A 23,871-nucleotide genomic window follows, 5' to 3' on the forward strand; every position below is an offset into this window, starting at 1 on the left:
TCTTTTAGGCACAATTTAGATATTACCTGTTGTTCTCATCTGACGGAGATCTTTGTACATTAGAGGTTCTTAACCTTTGAGCAGAGGCGGTCAACACTAAAAGAAGCTCTCCGGGTCTCTGATTTCGCTAGATCGCTAGCCAGTGAGCTGTTGAAGGCAAGCTCCTGACAGCCACTGGCCTAATCCAGCAAGCTTTTATTATGTTCTTATTAAATACAGGCATCCCTGTCCCATTTCGAGGTTACACTAGGAGGCAGGATTTTGGCTATGTGCCCATGGCTCAATGGGGAATTGTGAGCATAAACAAGTACTGTGGGTTCTTTCCTCAAGACTGGAGTGGGTGCAGCTGACTCTTACATTTCTACCAAGGCTTTCAACATAACCGCAGTCCATTTCAATCAGGGGTTAGGCCCAATTTTGGCACTGAAATTCATTTGGTCGCCCTGTATGATGACCTCTGTTGAGAGAGAGACAAGGCAAACATGCCCCTGTTAATTTTTTTCGACCTCTCAGCAGCTTTTGATACCATCAGCTATGATATCCTTCCGAAGCGCTTTGAAGTGGTTCCAGTCCTAATTGGATGGTCATTCCCAGAGGGTGTTGCCTGTGGAATGTTTTTCAGCCCCATGAAACCTTCAATGTTTGGTCCCACAGGGCTCAATCCTATCTCCCACATTGTGTAACATCTACATGAAACTGCTGGGTGTGGTTATCTGCAGGTTTGAAGTATGTTGTCAGCCGTATGCTGATGACACTCAGCTCTATTTCCCCTTTACATCTGCAGGTGAGGCAGTGGAAGTGCTGGACCAGTGTCTTGCCTCGGTAATGGACTGAATGAGAGCCAACAAACTGAAACTCAAACCAGATAAGACTGAGGCACTGTTAGTGGGTGGTTCCCTAGACAAGATGGGTCTGAAGATGGTTCGGAAACTTCAGCTAGTGCCGAATTCAGTGGCCTTGTTGCTCACCAGAGCAAGACGGTTTGAACATATTACACCAATCCTGGTCTGACTGCACTGGCTACCAATTAGTTTCTGGGCCCAATTCAAAGTGCTTGTTTTGACCTATAAAACCTTAAACAGTTCAGGACTGCAATACCTCAAGGACCGTCTCTTTCTATATGAACCTACCAGGTCCCTGGTGTCATCTTCTGAGGCCCTCCTTCGTGTGCCTCCTCCCTGAGAGTTTGCCACTCTTCTCGCTGTTCCTCATCTGGGAGCCCTGATGGCTTGCCACTGTCCTCCTCTCTGCTCCGACCATCCTCCCCCCCTCGCTTCCCAAGGGGCAGGAAAGAAGCTTCAAATGCCCACTGGGCCATGAAGCTCACTGGGTGACCATGACCACTTCCTCTCTCAGCCTAACCTTCCTCACAGGGTTGTTGTGGGGATTTAATGGGGAAAGGGAGAACATGTGTGCCATCTGGAGTTCCCTGGAAGAAAGCATGGGCATATAAATGCAGTAAATAAAATAATAATTAACTGCAATTGCACATACATATACACAGTGCAGGTGTGAGCTGGAATGAAAAGTAACTCATTTGGTGCCGGCATGTTGCTCAATTGCTCTGTGAGACTTGCTTCCGTTTGTCAGTCGATCCAAGAAGAAAGGAGTCAGAGTCATTTTTCTCTGACTCCTTTCTTCTTGGAGCAGGGATCGACTGATAAACAAAAGCAAGTCTCACAGCACAAAACAACAAAGAGCTGTGACGCAACATCCTGGCTGACTTCCCGTGGAAGCCCTTCCCTCAGATGTGAGACACAGAAAGGTTAACCCTTTAACCACACACTCTACACTCTTGCACCGAGAAGATTAGCAAGAAGAAGAAGAAGAAGAAGTTATTTATAGATTGAATCCATGTTAGTTATGTTAGATTTCTGTGTGTTCCCACTGTGCAGTGCTTTGAGTCACAAGACTCTGTTTACATTCCAGAGACCTTCCAGACTGTTGGAAGTCTCACGGGAGACGGGAGGCAGATGTGATGTTACTGGTTTCCTGTTCCTTTGTTTGTTTCAGTTGCTTTCTGCCTTTCACAGAGAGAGCATGTATATTGCTTTTCTGTCTGTGTAGTTAGTAATAAATCTCTTTAGCCATGTAGCTCATACTATCTCATCCTTCCGCATGCTGCTGTATACTCTGCATAATGGGGAATGTGCCTGGAGCCTTATCAAAGGCTCAGGTCGTTAATCATCGGAGGAGGAGATTTGGAAGGCTCAACCAGAGGAGTTGTTCGGTCGACTGCAAATCTGACAAGTTATACTCAGAGTAGACCCACTAAGGGGTACGAATAACTTAGCCCTGTTCATTTCAATGGGTTTAGTGTGTGTACAACTTACGTGGATACAAAATAATGATGCCGATGCAAAAAGGACACAAAAATGTAGACATAAAATTATATACCACTTAATATAAAGATCTCCAGGTGGGTTACATTTTTTAAAAAAATGCAAGGAAGTATTTGTTGGCTATTTGCAGATTAGTTGCACTGCAGAGAGCTTGCTGGGGGGACCACACATTACAAGGAACGCAAAATAACTTTAGCTAAGTTTTACAGTGGTACCTCGGGTTAAGTACCGTATTTTTCGCACGATTGGACGCACCGGACCATAGGGCGCACCTAGTTTTTTGGGGGGGAAATAAAGGGAAAAAAATTTCCCTTTATTTCCCCCCCAAAAGCAGGTCAGGGAAACCGAACCAGGTCGAGGAACAGCGGGATAGTGGCGCTGCGCCTCCCTGCTGTCCCCCGAGCTTGTGGGGCTGGCTGATGTCTGCCTGGCGCGCGGGGCGCTCTGATTCAGGGCGCCCCGCCCGCCGGGCGGCAGGCTGCTATCCGCAGCTTGGGGAGCCTTGCGGGGAACTCCTGCAGGGCTCCCCACGCTGCGAATGTCTGCCCGGCGCGAGGGGCGCTCTGATTCAGGGCGCCCCGCCCGCCGGGCGGCAGGCTGCTATCCGCAGCTTGGGGAGCCTTGCGGGGAACTCCTGCAGGGCTCCCCACCCTGCGGATGTCTGCCCGGCGCGAGGGGCGCTCTGATTCAGGGCGCCCCGCCCGCCGGGCGGCAGGCTGCTATCCGCAGCTTGGGGAGCCTTGCGGGGAACTCCTGCAGGGCTCCCCACCCTGCGGATGTCTGCCCGGCGCGAGGGGCGCTCTGATTCAGGGCGCCCCGCCCGCCGGGCGGCAGGCTGCTATCCGCAGCTTGGGGAGCCTTGCGGGGAACTCCTGCAGGGCTCCCCACCCTGCGGATGTCTGCCCGGCGCGAGGGGCGCTCTGATTCAGGGCGCCCCGCCCGCCGGGCGGCAGGCTGCTATCCGCAGCTTGGGGAGCCTTGCGGGGAACTCCTGCAGGGCTCCCCACACTGCGGATGTCTGCCCGGCGCGAGGGGCGCTCTGATTCAGGGCGTCCTGCCCGCCGGGCGGCAGGCTGCTATCCGCAGCTTGGGGAGCCTTGCGGGGAACTCGCGCAGGGTTGCCTAGGCTGCGCATGTCTGCGCATGTGTTCCCGAAGCACCGGGCGCTCTGCTTTCAGGGCGCCCGACGCTCCGGGAAGCAGGCTGCTATCCGCAGCCTAGACACGGCTAGCGGAGCGCTAATCCCGAAGCTTGGGGCTGCGGAGCTCAGCGCGCCCCAAGCTTCTGGGTGCCGGTGTTGAATGGTTTATTTAAATGTAAAGGTTCATCATTGTTGCACCCAATGTGTATGTCTTTAAGGGGCCAGAGCAAGGGCCAGAGTAAGATAACGAGACCCAGCTTTACAGCTGTGAAGCATAGCAGGTGCTGCTGAGTTGTATTTGATTAAGGTGTGTCAGCATTTGGGTGTAGTATATAAGGAGCAGCACCTAGCTCTCCCATTACCCTGGGGGATGGGTTGGTGGTTGGGTCTGGTTTGGTTGTTAATGTATTTAGTGTAAAAGGAGTTTTTGTTTTTCTTATTAAAACCTTGTTTAAGTTATTTTTGAGTCCTTTACTTTTTTATGCATGGTCTCCCCAGCAAGCTCTCTGCGCTACTAAACTGCAAATAGCCAACATCTTTGGTTATGGGCCCAGCTGCTGAGTGGATGACTGCATATTTTTGGACTCTGAGAAAGGTTTGAAAACTCCTTCTCCTGTTAGCGTAGTTCTGTGGGTCTGGAAGAGTTCCAGAATGGTTGACCGGGTTCCTGAAGCTGAGAAGGCTCTGGTCTTCCCACAGCTAACAGATGAGAACTATAGTTTATGGTCTTTTCGGGTGGAGGCGCTTTTGACCTCTAGAGAAGTATGGACCTATGTAACTGATGACCCTCCTGACCCTGTGACTAATGCTTGGTCGAAAGGAGATGCAAAAGCCAGGGTGATAATTAATTTGGCAGTCAGCAACCAGCAAGTAGTCTATATAAGAAATAAGAAAACTGCCAAAGAAATGTGGGACAGTCTTGCAGCAGTGCATGTTAGAAAAGAGTCAGCATCTGCATTGACGTTTTTCAAGCAGTTGTACCAGACGAAGTTGCAGCCTGGTGGTGATTTGGCAGCACACTTGAGACGTCTGGAGGCAATACGCGGCGAATTAATTCGAAGGGACATGGACATACCTGATATTCAGTATGTTTTTATCATTCTTTGTTCCCTTAATGAGGACTTTGATGGTATAGCTAGCCAGATATCTGCCGTTCCACCAGCACAATTAACTGTGGAAGGGGTGACGGCAAGATTAATGGGCGAGTTGGACAGAAGGGAGGCTTGTGCCATAAGCACTCCTATTTCCAGAAGTAATGAGGAACGCCATATGCAAACTTGTGGTGATACAACTGTATTTAAAGCTGCCAAGCGTTGTTGGTTCTGCAATAAGCAAGGACATTTTGCAAAGGACTGCAGATCCAAAAGAAAGCAAAGTACTCCCAAGCCTGTTTCTGTTCGTCAGTCACGGTCGTCAGCCCAGCAGCCGACATCGTATAGTAGAGACAGAAACGAGCCGCGAGTTTTCCATGCTAGGACAACAGATCGTAAAAGACTTAAACGTGCCAAGTGGAAGTCTTTTGTTGTGGACTCAGGAGCATCTCAGCATATTTGCAACGATCGAAGCTTGTTTATTTCTTTCGAAGAGGAAATTGGTAATGTACATTTAGCCAATTCACAAGTCTTGCAGTCGCTTGGCAGGGGTACTGTTAAACTTGACTCTTTAAACATTACAATAGCGAACTGCATTTACTGCCCGTCAGTGGACAATTTATTATCAGTATGGTGTTTTGCTCGTCAAGGCATAACTGTGCGTTTCTTAAAGTCAATGTGTGAGTTTTTCGATGGGAACAAACGTCTATTATATGCCCGGGAATCTGATGGTTTATATAGACTGTATTTTCGCACCTACTTCCAATCGCCTATAAATTGCAGAGCAGCACAGTCAAGCCAGGGGTTGAGGAATGTAAGGCCACATTCTGGGTGTGTCCATGAGGCACACAGAATTCTGGGACACCTGAATTTTGCTGATGTAATTAAGACAAAGAATATTGTTGATGGCCTCAACTTAAAACCATGTAAATTCTTTATGCAATGTCTATCCTGTTGCAAGAATAAGATTAAGGTTGCACGCAAGGGTAGATGCTCAGATAGGAAAGTAACTGAGCCATTTGAGCGTGTACATTGTGATTTAGTTGGGCCACTCCCACCATCATTAGGAGGTTCTAAGTACTGGCTTACTCTGATAGACCAGTATAGTAGATATTGTTGGACTTATGCAATAGCTGAGAAGTCCCAAGCATTTGAGAAGTACAAAGTTTTTTGCAACTGGGTAAAAACGCACTTTAACAAACCAATTAAGAACCTATTTTCTGACCGGGGCGGGGAATTTGTTTCTGAGGATTTTGAGAAATTCCTGGAAGCGCAGGGGACTACTCATGAGTTATCTTGCCCCCGAAGTCCCTGGCAAAATGGGCTTGTTGAAGTTGTGCAGCGTGACCTACAGGCAGGCGTTAAAACTTATCTGCACGATGCTAATCTGCCCAAAGACTTTTGGGCTGAAGCGCTTAATGCCTTTTGCCATGTTAGAAATCGCAGTTATCATTCTGGTTTAGATGTCACCCCCTATGAGAAGCTGTTTAAAAAACGCCCTAATCTGAAATACCTACGCATTTGGGGTTCAGATGTAATTATGCATTATCCCGCTAAACAGAAATTGGGTGAGCGTAGTGTTCAGGGAAAATTAATGGGCTACCAGCAGGGAGCGTACAGAATTTACATACCAGCAACTGGCAAATTTCATATTACCAGAAGTATGATACAAACTGTAAATTGGAATGGAGTTGCTGTCTTCCAAGATACTGATGGTATAGATAATACTGAGGAAGAAGCAGCAGCAGCAGCAGCAGCAGGAAATGGTGCTTCTGAATTAATGGAAAAAGACAAAAAGTCTGTTAAATCTGATTTGTTTGATGATTTAAAGTCACAGGCACCCGAGGGGAGGTTAGATTCTCTTGAGTTTTCTGACCGTGAGCTTAGCCTACAGGCATCTCTTCAATCTGACAATGATTTACAACCTGAAACTAGTGGTTCACTTAGTCCCATTAAGTCTGAGGAGTCTGACTCTCCTTCCGGACTGAGACGTTCAGATAGAAAGAGACAGAAGCCACAACGTTTTGCAGATGAACATTTTAATACTGTGTATGCCAATAAGGCAGTTTTTGAGCCAAAAAGCTACAATGATGTTCAGAAATTACCTTAAACACACCAAACATTATAGGTTGCAGTTTACAACATGTATTGACAAAGGTTTTGAAATTTTCTGCGATGCATCTCATGCAGTGGAACAAAATAATTGCAGGGGTGTGTCTGGTATGGTGTTTTGTTATAACGGTTGTCCATTTGAATGGAAGTCCCAGACACAAACCATTATTTGTCTCTCCACAACAGAGAGTGAATTATGTGCATGCGTTCAGGCCACTCGTGATGTAGAACGGTATCTGCAAGTATTTGCAGACCTACAGATGCAAGTAACACTACCAGTAAAAGTTTACCTTGATTCCCAGAGCGGACTTGCTATCCTGTGTTCAGAGACCAATACGCAGCGCACTAGAGTCTTAAGGTTACGTTTACAGTTTGTAAAGAAACTAATTGCTGACGAAATGATTGTATTTGAATATGTTCCAGGTGACAATCAAATTGCGGACATTTTTACTAAAGCACTTCCAAAGGTTACACATGAAAGACATGTACAAAATATGCTTTATGTTTTTGTTCCACAATGATGAACCGCAGGGGAAATGTTGAATGGTTTATTTAAATGTAAAGGTTCATCATTGTTGCACCCAATGTGTATGTCTTTAAGGGGCCAGAGCAAGGGCCAGAGTAAGATAACGAGACCCAGCTTTACAGCTGTGAAGCATAGCAGGTGCTGCTGAGTTGTATTTGATTAAGGTGTGTCAGCATTTGGGTGTAGTATATAAGGAGCAGCACCTAGCTCTCCCATTACCCTGGGGGATGGGTTGGTGGTTGGGTCTGGTTTGGTTGTTAATGTATTTAGTGTAAAAGGAGTTTTTGTTTTTCTTATTAAAACCTTGTTTAAGTTATTTTTGAGTCCTTTACTTTTTTATGCATGGTCTCCCCAGCAAGCTCTCTGCGCTACTAAACTGCAAATAGCCAACAGCCGGCAAGGTCTAGACGGCTAGCGGAGACCTTGCCGGCACCCAGAAGCTTGGGGCGCGCTGAGCTCCGCACGCCCCAAGCTTCGGGATTAATGCAGCGCTCCGCTGGGTCTCCCACGGCTAGCGGATAGCTTCCTGAAGCCTGGAGAGCGAGAGGGGTCGGTGCGCACCGACCCCTCTCACTTTCCAGGCTTCAGCGAAAGCCTGCATTCGCTCCATAGGACGCACACACATTTTCCCTTGCTTTTTAGGAGGGAAAAAGTGCGTCCTATGGTGCGAAAAATACGGTACTTAATTCGTTCCGGAGGTCTGTTCTTAACCTGAAGCACCACTTTAGCTAATGGGGCCTCCTGCTGCCGCCGTGCCGCCAGAGCACGATTTCTGTTCTTATCCTGAAGCAAAGTTCTTAACCTGAAGCACTATTTCTGGGTTAGTGGAGTGTGTAACCTGAAGCGTATGTAACCCGAGGTACCACTGTAATAACAAAAGCAAACTCCTTCTACACTAAACATATCAATAAGCATGACCCATTCACCAACCCAACCCCCAGAGTACTGAGAGAGCAAGGTGCTGCTCTTTATATACTATACTCAATTGCTGACACAGCTTAATTAACACAACTTAACAGCACCTGCTATACTGCTTCACAGCTGTAAAACTAGGTCATGTTATTTGCTCTGTCCCTTAAAGACATACACATCTTGTGGAACAATAATGAACCTTCAAATTTAAAGTGACCATTCAACAGTATTATGTACATTTCAATGCTTTGTAGAGACTTGCCATGATGGGTATGTGATAATCCTTCTGTCTTAACCATTTTGTTTGCTCTGCATCTCAGAGTAGACCCACTAAGGGGTACAAATAACTTTCATTTCATTTCAATGGGTTTAGTTTGAGTACAACTTACGGTGTACATGGATACAAAATAATGATGGTGACGCACACAGGACAAAAATAAATAAATGTAGATATACAAATTATATATCACTAATTTAAAAATAAATCTTCAGGTGTGTTACATTTTTAAAAAACAAAATGCAAGGAAATGCAATGTACATTTCAATGTTTTGTACAGACTTGCCATGATGGGTGTGTGATAATCCTTTTGTCATAACCCTTTTGCTTGCTCTGTGTCTGTTTCATAATTAAAAATGCAGAAAGACACGTGTTGCATAATTATATAGTAGTTGATGAAAGGTATCGTAATCTCTGCAGTTTATTACAAACTAGGTCTTCTTCAGTGTGTATTAGAGATGTGGTTGCTATTGATGAACAGGAGCAGGTAAGCAAAAATCTTTTCTTCCATTTATCTTTTTTTTTTTTAATAAGTTTTATTAGTTTCCATCAAATTATACATTTCATCCCGAATTACAACAAATCATATCTGATTTGGACTTCCTCTGACAATCATCCATATTTATACCTTTAGTACACATTCCCTTCTTTCGTATTGCCAATATTCCTACTTACTCCTAATATTTCTAATAAACAATACTTATTTGTTTTTTACAGTGCCTCTTGAAATCCCACTAGCGTTGTGTTAACATCACATATATTTTTCAGATAGTCCACAAATTTTTCCCAGTCCTCAGTGAACTTTTGATCTTTACTATATCTAATTTTCCCAGTTAATTTATCCAGTTCTGCATAATCTGTCAATTTTAATCTCCATTCTTCTATCGTCGGTATCTCCTCTGTTTTCCACTTCTGGGCCAACACAATTCTGGCTGCCGTTACTGCGTATTGGAAAAGCTTACAGTCTTTTCTTCTTATGTCCTTTCCTACAATCCCTAAAAGAAAAGCTTCCGGTTTTTTCACAAAAGTATATCTTAACATTTTTTTCATCTCATTATATATCATTTCCCAAAAGCTTCTCACTTTCTTACATTCCCACCATTGATGAAAGAACGTCCCTTCTTTTTCTCTGCATTTCCAACATTTGTTATCAACCTTATACATTTTTGCTAATTTTACAGGTGTCATGTACCATCTGTAAAACATTTTCATCACATTCTCTTTCAGTAACGTACAAGCCGTAAATCTTATGTTCTCTTTCCACAATTTTTCCCATTCTTCGAATTGAATGTTGTGCCCCACATCCCTTGCCCACTGTATCATTACCGATTTGACTTCTTCATCCTTAGTATACCATTCTAACAATATCTTATACATTTTTGACAGAATTTTATACTCATTATTTATTATGTCTTTTTGGAAAATTGATTCTTTTTCAGCATACCCTTTGTCCTTCAAATCTTTTTTGAATGTTTCATTTACTTGGAAGTAATGCAGCCAATCATTCATATACTCTTTAACTTGTTCATATGGCTTCAATTTCCATTTCCCTCCTTCACTGATTACCAATTCACCATATGTACCCCATTTTTCTCTCATATTAATCTTCTTAACACTCAATATCTCTAGCGGAGACAACCAATGAGGCACTTTTGGTTCCAATATATTTTTATATCTTTCCCAGACCTCTATTAGTGAACCTCTGAAGATATGGTTTCCAAATCCTTTATGAACCCTTTTTTTATCACACCATAAATACGCGTGCCACCCAAATCTGTTATCAAAACCCTCAAGGTCTAATAACTCATTGTTTTCTAACTTTATCCATTCCTTTATCCAGCATAAACATGCTGCTTCATAGTACAGTCTCATATCTGGCAGGGCGAAGCCTCCTCTTTCTTTTGTATCCGTCAATAACTTAAACTTTATTCTCGGCTTCTTCCCCTGCCAGATATATCTTGAAATCACTTTTTGCCATTCCCTGAAGGTTCCTATACCCTTTATTATGGGTATAGTCTGAAATAAGAACAGCATTTTCGGTAGCACCGTCATCTTTATCGTGGATATTCTTCCCCAGAATGATAATTTCATTCTGGCCCACACCTCCAGATCTTTCTTAATTCCCTTCCAAACCGGGATATAATTGTTTTGATACAAATCAATATTCTTAGGTGATAACCAAATTCCCAAATATTTAACCTTTTTCACTGCCTCTATCTCGGTTCGTTGCTGCAATAAATCAATCATATTTTGTTCCATATTTTTAACAATAATTTTAGTCTTTCTCTTATTCAATCTGAATCCTGCCACTCTTCCAAATTGTTCCATTTCATCTAAAACCTCCTTCACACTTTCTAATGGTTCTTCCATAGTCAGTACCAAATCATCGGCAAAGGCTTTAACTTTATACTCATTTAGACCTACTGTTACCCCTTTTATTTGCTTATTTTGTCTAATTGCATTTAGAAAGACTTCCAGAACCGTTATAAATAACAGTGGTGATAGTGGGCAACCTTGTCTTGTTCCTTTAGATATTTGAATATCTTCAGTAATAACATTATTCACAATCAATTTTGCTCTCTGCTCCGTATAGATTGCCTTTATACCATTATAAAACTCTTGTCCCACTTCCATATATTCTAAGTTTTTCAACATAAATTCCCAAATCACGTTGTCAAAGGCCTTTTCCGCATCCACAAACATTAAAATTGCTTGTTTATTGCTCCTATCAGACAGATATTCTATGACATTGATTATGTTTCTTACATTATCTCTCATTTGTCTGCCTGGTAGAAAGCCTGCTTGATCTTTATGTATGAGTTTTATCAATATCTTTTTCAATCTCTTCGCAAGAATTCCTGCAAAAATCTTGTAATCTATATTCAATAATGAGATAGGCCTATAGTTCTTAACTTGAGTTAAATCCGAGTCTTGTTTTGGAATTAATGTAATAAACGCTTCTTTCCACGTTTCTGGAATGTCTCTTTCTTTTAAAATATTGTTCAAAACTTCAGTCAACGGGGTCACCAACACATCTTTCATTTCTTTATAATAGCTCGATGTAAACCCATCCGGACCCGGAGCTTTCCCTCTCTTCAACTCCTTTATCACTTCCTTTACTTCTTCTTTTCCTATTGGGGCATTCAGCTGGCCTTTTTGGTCTGTCGGGATCTTCCGCACCATTTTCTCTTTTAGATATCTTTCTATTTTCTTCTTATTATTCCTTTCTTTATTTTTATATAACTGTTTATAAAATTCCAAGAAACCTTTCCTTATTTCTTTCGGATCAGCTGTCTCATCTCCATTTATCTTAATTTTGTTGATTGTGCTCTGCTCCTTTCTCTTTTTAAGTTGCCACGCAAGCCATTTTCCTGATTTGTTTGCAAACTCAAAGTTTTTTTGTCTTAACCTTTTAATGTTCCATTCAACTTCTTTGTTTATTATCATTGCAAATTGAATTTGAAGAGTCTTTATTTCCTGCTTTATTTTCAAGTTGTTAGGTCTTTTAATCAATTTTTGCTCATTTTCCATAATCTGTCTTAAAATCTCTTTTGTCCTTTTTTCTTTGTTATTTTTCCTCAATGAGTTTTGCTGAATAAAAAATCCTCTCATTACTGCCTTACTTGCGTCCCATACAATGCTCATTTTCGTACCTTTGTCAATATTGTCCATAAAATATTCCGATAATTTCTTTTGTGATTTTTCAACCATCTTCTGATCATCCCATAAGTTATCGTTCAGTCTCCACCTGAAGGTTCTTTCTTCAAAACCTTTTAACTCCAATTCTATAGGATTGTGATCTGAAATAACTTTGGCCTGAATTTCAATTTTTTGGATTCTTGGAGTCAGCTCATTCGATACCCAAATTTGATCTATTCTTGATAGTGACTGATTCGGTTCTGAATAGTACGTAAATTGCTTCTCCAATGGGTGTTTAAGTCTCCAAATGTCAATCAGATTACAATTCTTCGTCATTGTGAAAAATGTCTTAGGCAATTTCCCTTCATTATTCTTTACTTCTCTTCGCCTATCCATTTCCAATGATACCACACCATTCATATCTCCCATTATTATAATTTTTTGATCCACATATTCAGATAATTTTTCTTCCAATGATCTATAAAAATCAGTCTTATTTCCATTTGGTGCGTAGATCCCGACAATTATCAACTTTTCGCCTTGCCAATTGATTTGAACAGCTATGATTCTCCCTTCCTCATCTTTAAATAGTTGGTGAGATTCGATTTTATTTTTGATATAGAGGACCACTCCCCTCTTTTTATCTTTGTCAGAAGAGATAAATTCATTCCCTAATCTTTTATTAATCAAAATTTTCCTGTGTCTTTTTGCCACATGAGTTTCTTGTAAACATATAATGTCCAAATTTTTCTTTTTAAAATATTGTTCAATTTTATTGCGTTTCTTCTTATCGTTCATCCCATTAATGTTCCAATTCCAAAATTTTAGCGCCATTCTTTTTTCCTAATTAAATAAATTTAGATTATTTTCTTACAATCTATCTACCTCTTCTTCTTCCTCTTCGTCCTCATCCTCTTCCGATTTTTGCCCATTCTGTTCCTCTTCTTCTCCTAACACAAACTCCTTCATTGGTCTTGCTCCTCCTTCTGCTCCCTTAACCTCTTCCTCTCCCACCTGTAGTTCTTTATATCTTCTCATGAATTTCCCTATTTCTTCAGGGCTTGTCAGTCTTCTTTTCATACCTTTATAGAAAAACGAGACTCCTTCCGGAAACTCCCATCTAAAATCAATCTTGTTTTTCTTAAGAATTTGCACAAGTGGTTTGTACGCTTCTCTTCGTTTCAGCAGTCTAACTGGTATATCTTTAAAGATGATTATGTAGTTCCCGTCTATATAGAGCCTTTTCTCTCTGTTTCTTTGTAAAATCAAATTTCTCATCTCTCTGTCCTTAAATGTAATCAAACAGTCTCCCGGAAATTTCTTTGTTTTGCTTGTCCTTACTTTCATTCTGAATGCATTTTGTACTGTTTTTGCCACTTCTTCCTCTGGTAATTCCAACCACTGTGCAATTTCCTTTATTAATTTCTCTCTTATATTTTCATTCTGCACCTCCGGAACTTGTCTCAATCTCAAGTTTACCTCCCTCTGTCTCAATTCATTCATAGCAATGGAATCCTTTATTTCCTCCTGTGCTTTGTTTAAATCCACCATCTCATTCTTCATCTTTTCCTCTTCCCGCTTCATTTCTTTCATTTCTTGCTTTGTCCTCTTTAGCCCCTCATCCACTCTTTTTGAAACCTCTTTGATCTGTCCTTTCAGTTCATTAACTGTCTCATCAATTTTTTTATCCATTTTCCCAATTTTATTATCTACCTGTTCTAATTTTGTCTCCAAATTTTTCTCACTTTGTTTTATTTCTGCAAACATTTTCAATATTTCCGTTCTAAACTCTGTTTCCTGCTTTGAAGCTCTCCTGTCTGTTGGTGTCCCCCCCTTCGCCCCTTTTTTCGGCACATGTGACATCTTCTCCAATCCCAGTCCCAAATACCCTATATTATCTTTACAAACCAATTAACAAAATACATACAAATACAATTTCCAAATGTCCAAATGTCCGCAATATTAATCCAAAGTTTTTGGGGCAATATAAGGAGATTGATGTAAAGCCGACTTTCTAGTTGGAGACGCTTCCACAACAAATAAGAAATTGAGAAGTTGAGAATATCCAATTCTATAAGTTTATCTTCTTGCCCCCATTCGGGCTAATCCTCAACAGACCAAAGAAAAAGTTTTATTATAATCCAGCTTGAGGACCCACTTGTAATCCAGAAGGTAATGCAGGAAATAATACAAAAGCTTGATTTAAAGTCCCAAATTATAATCCAATTTTTTTTGTAATCCAATTATCTATAGGGAGCTCCAACAACCTTCCCTTAGAAATAAGGGAATTCAAAACATATCCCGGGGAGGGAAATCTCACAGAGAACAATAATTTCTCCTATAGCCTCCACAGCGGAAAATTCCCGAAGAAAAACAAGTTGTACTATCACAGAACGTCCACTGGGGGAGTCAGACCTTCTTCTTAATTTTTATGAAAATTTTTGTCTCGAAGTTACTTATCCTCTTTTTAATTTCTCAGTTTTAAGTCCATAAACAAAGGAGGCAAAAAAGAAAATGTATATGTATAACCCAACATCCACCAAAAGACACTTTAATCGTTTTTTTTCTCTGCAAAATACTCTGCGTAGCTGGTTAATATGGCGCCGATGAATCTTCTTTAGCGTAACAGTTTATTCACAGAAATGTAAACGGAAAATTAGCCCAAACTCTCAAAACCTTAGATACTTCCAGGACCTTCATTTAATCTCACAGTCCTCTTCTGTTCCCCCTTGGCATTTATATAAAGTTACTTTCTTTGACTTTGTTTGCAACAGTTTCTTATTGTTAGGGAGAAACGGAAACAATAGCCTCTAGTGGCAGTTCACTTTCGCTTTCTGGCTCTGCTTACCGTCGTGCGTCTTTACTGATTCCAAACGAACGCTGAACTCGGAATCTTTTCTTATTAATTCAGGACTTCCCTTATGTTTCCAAGCCGATAGTCCAATTTGTATGTTGCAAGTCCGAATTTCTATAATTTGAGAGCGGAGCGCTGTTCCCTTCAAGCTCGGGGCTTCGCTATTCAGCCGCAGCAATGGCTTCCCGATAGCCAGCTGCCTCTAACCGCCGTACTCTTCACCTCCTTTTCGGAGGCTACCTGACGGCCGGACGAGCAGCTTTCAGGCACCGCCGGGAACCTGGATCTCTGGACCCCCTCCAGAGGTTTGACGGGGGGGTTTTACGCCCAAAAAACCCCCCTTTTTTGGCCGAAATAGCTGGGGTTTCCCTCCCGGGGAAATCCCTCGCTTGTGTCGGGCTCGCGCTCCACCGGAAGTCCCCTCCATTTATCTTTTTCATTTCTTTTTTGGTGACATACTTTGGTCTTACATTTTAATAGCTTGCATTTAACAGAGTTACACATCCAGAAATTAAGGCTACTTGCACAAAATCTGCGGGCAAAGAACTGATGCAACCATGGGGGAATAACAAACTGAATAAATGTATACTTATATACAAGCCTTATACTGGTTCCTTGTAACTACACTTCTCCCAGCAATGGCTGAATCTGTTTAGGGCTTTAAAGACCAGCACGAACACTTTGAATTGTACTCAGAAATGTACTGGGAGTCAGGGTAGATTCTGTAGGACTGCTTTTATATGGTCGTGGTGGCTTTTCCTAATTACCAATCTGGCTGCTGGATTCTGGATTAGTTATCATTTCTGAGTCATCTTCAAAAGTACCCCACGTAGAGCCATACCAGTAGTCCAAGCGGGAGATAAGCAGAGCATTTACCACTCTGGAGAGACAGTGCACAGCCAGGTTGTGTTTCAGCTGGTGTAGCAAACAGAGCTGGTATACAGCAGCCCTGGACGCAGAGTTAACGTGCACTTCCGTGTACAACTGTGAGTTTAAGTTCTGTGAGCCTTTCTCATAGTGCTTTTTTTGCAAGGAAAATAGGGGCCAGAACTCACCACGAAGTTGTGAAAGCAAGTTCTTACTGTTACCTGAGAGGTGCCAAAACCACCTCCATTGTGTTCCTGACTGGAAGAAAATCACAGATCTTTTAAAAGAACTATTTTAAGAAAGGCTTCCAATCTTTGCTAAGGAGTTTGAAGCAACAGATATTGTTTTACACAGGCCAGCGATGTGGCTGTTTTGGGTAGTGGTGTGCTTAAACCAACAGACAACAGAGTCAGAAGAATTCCTAAGGAAACGGCACTTGAATCCCCAAGAATTCATGACTATTGTGAGTTGCTTTTATGATGCATTTGAAAACAACAGGCTATTGATAGAAAAAAAATAATTTGTACATATTTCTTTTAAGTGATATTCCAAAGCATTTGCTTTTCACAGAAGGATTTCCAGGCCTGCCTGAGTTACCCCAAAGAGGCTTGATGGATTATAATGGATGAATTTAGCAGACCCCAAGGCCAAATGACAGTTTCTGTTTAATGCTTAAAACATTGTTTGCCGATAGCTCCTCCTGGTTGCTTCTGTTCATTACAGCCAGCAGGGGAGGAAGGTAGGATCCGGAACTTTTTTCTCTTCTCCTCATCACCATTGTACCTAAAATCCCATGTAGAACATCTAGATTTAGAATAAAGGTCTCAATTTGCTGAGAATTTCTTTGTTCTTGCAGAATGAAATAATCCAATATTGGGGATACCCCAGTGAAGAGCATGAAATCCTGACAGAGGATGGCTACTACTTGCAAGCAACAGAATTCCTTATGGAATGCACAGTTCTGGGAAGACAGGTAATTTTTATAGGAATGCACATAGCCCGGAGAAAACAAATATTTGCTTAAAATCTCATAATTAACTAGCTCAGTTAAGTGAAGTTCACTAAATTAGTTCAAAAATCTTTTAACTACACTTGACAGTAGTTGCCATCAAGACATTTCGCTGCTTGGTGGATTGGAGCCCTCTCCAATCCATTCCATGTACAGAAGCCATTCAGATAAGCCAAGGGACAACATCATTAATTTATCTTAGGATATAAGGGCTGGAAACAGCAGGGCATGTAACATGGTAATTATGAAGCTCTGTCTTCCGACTTCCCACTCCAAATCCTCTGCTACCTGAAGCAACTGCCTCATTCTGCATATAAATAGGGCCAGCCAAACTATTGTTAAATAGTGCCGAAAGGTGGGACAGCCATGGCACATCACCTAGTTAGAAGCAATTATCTCTGTCATATACATAATTGTATCTATTCTGGACTAGAGAAGATCATCACAATGCACAATGTTAATGAAGTGAACAGAAATTATCTAAAAGGTAAATTGTCTACAATATTATCTAATGCCCTTTTTCTTGTTTTCCCCCAGGTCCCAGGCCAGTTGTTTTACTGGTACATGGTGTTTTGAGTGAAGGTAGGATCTGGATTGCAAATCTTCCCAACAATAGCCTAGGATTTGCTCTAGCAGATGCTGGCTATGATGTTTGGATAATAAATACTAGAGGGACCAGCTGGTCTAGAAGACACAAGACTCTGTCAATTGACCAAGAAGAATTTTGGAATTTCAGGTATAAAGCACAACTTGTAGCTTGGATAGTTGAGATAATTGTAATAATTACTGTCTCTGCAGTATAACTGATACCAACATATCTTTTTTCCTTCTGTTGAGTCAGAAGTGCTTCAGTCCTGGAAAGACTTCCAAAAGATGAGACATGGTGGATTATGGTTCCTTTTCTTATTATTTTTAGAGCCTACATCAACATGACAAAATGCATGACTTTATATTCATGCAGGCTGAATTTGTGGAGCTCTGAGGTGTAGCTAAGGATAATAACTAGGACTGTGCATTCACTCTGGATGAATCCTAGATGCTGAACTGAATCGGGCCAATCTGGGATTTGCTGGGAATGTGTAGATGAAGTTCTAGATTGCCTGGGTCTGGGTTCACCTGGAGCAATACAAAGATGTCAATGGGGCAGTGGTGGGTGGACAACCACACCTTTAACTCACTTAACATTCTCTTTAAAGGCACAAACCCTTTTAGGAATGGGAGATCACAGCCCAAATCACCCTAATTCACCTCATTATTTGGGGCACAATCCATACACACCTCTAATAGTGTGCGCTACTAATGCAACATGAGGCTAAGGGGAGAAAACTTCACTTGCATTTTGTTCGTGTAATGTCTTACAGCTTCCATGAAATTGTGATATATGATATTCCAGCAACAATAAATTTCATCCTGCAGAAAACCAAGCAAGAAGGGTTGTATTTTCTCAGCGTGTCTCAGGGTGGGACACTTGGTAAGTAATATGAAATGAATGGAATCCATTTACTGCCTGAGCCCTTAATTTTAAAACCTTCTTACAATCCAAAATTCACATCACAGATACAGTTCCGATCTAATAATTCAGACTGAAAGAACAAGCAGCAACTGAAGTGCTGTTTTTTGGTGTTGGTTTTGAGGTCTCTGGTTTTGAGGCCTCTCCAAACTAGTGGCAGACAAGTATATGGGAAGATAGAGAGGTGTAGTACCAAGTCAGACAGTTGGTCCCTCCAGCTCAGCATTGTCAACACTTACTGGCAACAGCTTTCCTGGGTATCCGATGGGAGTCTTTCTCAGCCCTACCTTGAGACACCTGGATTGAGCACACATGAATGTGCTCTTCCACTAGGATAAGACCATTCCCCAGTATGAGAGACCCAAAGACTGAGTGTGCATATTGGCTCTGGTATATCTGGAAAAGCTGCTGAATTCTGGAATTCTTTCTCTTTGGCAGGTTTAATTGCCTTTTCACTCAGGCCACAGGTTGCTCAGAAAGTCAAGCTCTTCATGGCTTTGGCTCCTTCCTACACATTTGTGGACACCAGTGGACCTATTGTGCTATTTTTCATTCTTCCTGATGGATTTATCAGAGTCGGTATTTCTCATAGGTTTTTCTTGTGTGTATAATCAGCTCAGTGATATGGGCACTTCATTTCTCAAGCTTGGGGGGGGGGGTCGTGCAAGATGTTATGTATGTTCCTTGGTGTCTCCTGCTCTGAGCTTGAGTCTGCATCACCATGCAGGCCAGACGTTTGAGGTCTGCATTGTGATTCACTGCCTGGCAATCATGCACTAGGGGGCGGGGGGAGCAGAAGTGTATATAAATTATAAATCAGACCCATTTCCATGTTTTACCCAGTTTGTTGCCGAAGCCTCAATAAAATCTTTAAGTTGAATCACTGCCTTGGGTCTTGCATGAATAACTGGTACTTCCTTAGGAAATTAATCCTAAAGAGACTCACCAAGATCTCTCTGTGTGTTTATTTTACAGCTCATATGGGGGATGAAAGAATTTGTAGTTCTTAATAATAAACTGAAAAAACTGAATGCCAAGCTGTGCAGTTATCCTGTAATAGATCAATTTTGTATCCAAGGTATTTTCCTAATCGCTGGATGCAATCTAAATAACTTAAACATGGTATGTTGCTAAATATATTGACAAAACAGCAATATATTTTATTCTAATAGATAAAGATAAATTAACCATGCAATCTAAAGCATGACTATTGAGTAACTAATATGATGGAGTTCAATAGTACATGCTTCAAGGTTATGCATGTATAGGATTGGAGCCTTAAATGTGCAATTGATTGACCAGGTCTGTATATGTTGCAGCTAGAATTGAGAGGAATTGAGAAGAATCTTTGTGGAAGAGACCCTAGTACATTACCTAATGGATAAACTATATGGTTTTTGTTGTTCTCTCTGGTTTTTCTTGTTTTGAGTGCAGTAAAATAACAAGACTGTACAATGGTGATGGTATAAAATCAAGCCAAATTTTTATTGACAGCAGCAGACAGGGTAAGAGTTGGAATGGCCTTGGGTCCCAGTATCAGTTCATCATTGCACAAGCCCCATATTGATGGAATGGGTCTGCTGGGTTTGGACCACCCCAAACCTGTTTGGTTGGAGTCAGCCCATGTTTAACTTTGCTGGGGTGAAAGCCCAACAAACAAGGCCTCACTGGGCAACCATGGTGCAGATTCCTACCAGGCTGATACCTAACACTGAGCTTGCAGGTGGCTGTGGTTAATTATTCCCTCAGGACACCCCCTATATTGTGTTGACCCTTCTGAATTCCATTTCTACCCTCATACAAACAGAAGTAGAACAGAACAAAACAGAACAGAACAGAACAGAACAGTGAAGAGTAGGAAGAAGAGGAGGAGGAAACTCACAATCACATCTTTCCTGAGATAGATGTTTTCCTATGTAATATCCCTTTCCCTTTCTCAAGATATATGTATGTTGTATTGCTCTGATGCTGGTGATGTTTTTATAGTGCAATTCATCTCTCTCCTTCCTCAGTATAATCAGAGATGATTCTAAAAGATATTTATATTCTTATTATTTTCCTCGAATCCAGAGTCGAGCAGATGTGTATACTGGAATTCTTCCAGATTTTACTTCTGTAAAAAACATGATCCACTTGGTCCAGGTGGGGTTTAATGCATATTTTTCCTTATTTCAAAATTCAGAGCTCATTTGATGTACAAATGAATGCTTGTTGTGCGTGAATATATAAGGGTTTTCTTTTTTTAATTTACAGAAGGTGACAGGAAAGTTACAGTAAATGAAAAACAATATAGCAATAAATGGTATATGACAAGCTACCACTCACAGGAGCTTTTTTGCCCTGAGTTATTGCTGGTGTAGTTGCCCGGTTACATGTGATATATGATATATAAGTGTCTACAGATGTAGAAATTGGCAATAATAACATGCAAATGAAAGCAAAAGTAAATATCCTTAAATAGGGTCATGCACAAGAAGAAATAAAGAGAAACTTTTCTATTTCGTTGTCTAAAGAGTAGTTCTTAAACTTCAAACCTAAAGTGATTTTTTATTCATTATATTTGATTTGATCATTAATTTGAATTTGCACACTGCAATTTCTCATTACCTTACACAGTTTGGCTATTACTAGGATAGTGAACATTAAGGATTGATTTTTGAAATTATTTTATACAAGTTCCAATATCATTTTCTTATTCATTTGTGATGTATGCAAAATATTGGTAAAAACAGATTGTATTTTTTAAAAAACCAGATAAATATGAAAATGTTTCCAGATAAAACAATAATATATTCTTACGAAACCACACACAAATTTGTGAAAACAATCTAGTAATCCATCATAGACTGCCTTGATTGGTTGTGCTCTTTATGTGTACAAAGAAATTCACGACAAAAGAGTTAATTTATATTTTGATTGCTTGAAATTTATAGCAGGATCTTTGTTGACTATATAATCATATTATGCCATATTTGCCAATGGAAGTAGATAAAGAGGTACCTCAGTGGCAGGAAGGTAAACGGCGTTTTCGTGCGCTCTGGCACTCGTCACGGTCCTCAGTGCACCAGTAGCAGTTTAGTCATCCTGGCCACATGACCCAGAAAACTGTCTGTGGACAAACGCTGGCTCCCTTGGCCTGAAAGCGAGATGAGTGCCACAACCCCATAGTCACCTTTGACTGGACTTAACCATCCAGGGGTCCTTTACCTTTTCTACCTTTACCATACCACATTTATTATTATTATTATTATTATTATTATTATTATTATTATTATTATGTAGGCATTGGGGACAGGGTTCTGACAATTCATATTGCCAATTTTTAATCTATGTGTACTTTATAAATATATCAGCATTAAAAATTTGAAAATTCAGTACTTTCTCCCTTCTTTTATAGGTTTTTAAATCAAAAGAACTGAAATATTTTGACTATGGCAGTAAGAACAAAGCTATATACAACACGGTAATTATAAGGGTTATTGTGACTGGGATTTGTCATAGATTTCAATGTGTTAAAGCTGCATATTTATTTAGGATTAACTCTCATTGAACTTAATGGGTCACAAAAAAAGATGAAGAAAAGGTTTAGGAATAAACCCTGCACAAATTTATGACAGATTCGTTAATACGTTAGGAAAGAAAAGTTGAAACGAATGCTCAAGGAATCATTTCCCCATAATTTTGATGACACTGCATATGAACCATCAGATTGGTTGATGAAACCCATTTTAATCATTCTGATATTTTCATCCACAGACCACTCCTCCAATCTATGAAATCGAAGACATGGTTGTGCCAACTGCTGTGTGGTATGGTGGACATGATATTATAGAAAACAGAAAGGACATTCAGCTGTTGCTTCCTCGAATCTCTAATTTGGTTTTCCATAAAGACTCTCCTCCCTGAAAGAGAGGGGAGTGGTTGTGGGCGGGAGCCCGAGCACCGCCCAGCAGGGGGCGTTGCCCCTGCCTCCAGCTCACCTGGCTGGCACTCACGCCCCCCCGATGGCCACCCAACCAGGTGCCGTGTTCAGCAGCCTTTTGCTGCAGTGCCAGCCTCTCCCTGGCCTCATTCTTCATCAGCGTCCCATCGCAAGTCACAGGAAACTCAAACACCATGTGGAAGGCCAAGATTGGATGCAAGACCGCAGCTCACCGCTCGTACGCGGGCCCAATGAACTATACTGTGGCTGCAAATCCACACGCTTCTTCTGAGCATAACTGGGGGTAAAAGACAGAAAGAAAAGGCGGGTAAGTAGGGTAAAGCGGCAGGTCGCATACTAGCGAATATAAGACTTATAAGCATTGGATTTCCACCGGCCCATCTCTTTGATCCTGTCTGCCGGTAACCCCAGGTGCGCAGCCGTGGTTGCGGCGCCAATTCTAAAGGAGTGCGCAGCGTACTCCTGGGAGGATAGACCACAAGCCTCAATAGCCTTGCGAAGCACTCTGGTGAATTGGTGCCTCAACAAGGGTGACCCATCTTCGTGGACCAGAAACGGACCCGGGCCGGGCGGTCTGAGGTAGAGGTACCTCCTAGTGTCCTTTACCGGGCATGGGCCCTGCTGTGCCGACACCGTGAGCTTTCCACTCCCTTTTAGTTAGGGCTTAGGTCATTGGCCTTGCTATGGACCTTAGGTTGGTCGCCCTGGTTGCCCGGGGGGCCTGGTAGGAGTTTTTCCATTTGGCATTAGGCTTTTTGGTTTTTTCGCCTACCTCGTAGCAATCGTCACAACTTTTGTGGTATTGGTGGGTAGGTTAGGCATTGGAATAATGTGTTGTGTGTCGAAGTGCTAGGTGTGGCCATCGCCTATGCCTTCAATTTGTAGGGGTATTCCGTTAAAGGAATCTGGCGGTCGTGTATTCTGTCCGATGCCTGCTTGGCGGGAGGCCATGGCACGACCCTCGGTGACAGCAGGGGTGAGCCTATAGTTGGATTAGCATCAACAGGCTCCACCTACTGGTGAATAAACCCACTTGTTTCGATCCAATGCCTAAGCCAATACCTTTTCATTGCTGTAATCAATAAAGTTGTGGCCTTTTCTAGCCCATCAACCTTATATCACTTGTCCTTGTGTCTTCATTTCACTTCGCGGGGGTCGGGTCCTCGAACCACAAGTATATTCCTGAATGGCAGCATGCCGATTTTCCATGGGGTTTGGATGCTCCAAAGAAACTATTCCCTGATATATTTAAGCTGATGCTGAAGTACAAATAAAATGTTACAAAAGTCATATATACTGCATATATTCCATTAGGACTTATGACAACCCATGTTGGAGGTGTCATTTTTGGCAATTTTCCTTAAAAATACCTTAGCTATCTATGTGAATGTGGATTTTCACTGTTGGAAATATGCCAGCCCTAATTCCATGTGACTGTAGATGCTGCAATACGTCTGTATAACATGTATATATGATCAATTTGTTAACTGAATTGCTTGATCATGCATTGCAAAAGCACATTTCTCTCTGCAAAGGCCTCATCTTTTAGTCACAAAATAGATATTACCTGTTCTCATTTGACAGAGATCCTTGTAGATTAGAGGTCTTAACCTTTGAGCAGAGGGGATCATAGGCCCTTTTGAGAATC

General features: G+C 41.5%; 1 pseudogene; it reads left to right on the forward strand.

Moving 5' to 3' along the window:
* The first annotated feature begins 16,044 nt into the window (after window positions 1–16,044).
* On the forward strand, window positions 16,045–23,583 carry LOC128414003 (lipase member M-like; annotated as a pseudogene).
* The last annotated feature ends 288 nt before the right edge of the window (window positions 23,584–23,871 follow it).

This window comes from Podarcis raffonei, chromosome 5, assembly GCF_027172205.1.
Source record: "Podarcis raffonei isolate rPodRaf1 chromosome 5, rPodRaf1.pri, whole genome shotgun sequence".
NCBI classification, from domain to species: Eukaryota; Metazoa; Chordata; class Lepidosauria; order Squamata; family Lacertidae; genus Podarcis; species Podarcis raffonei.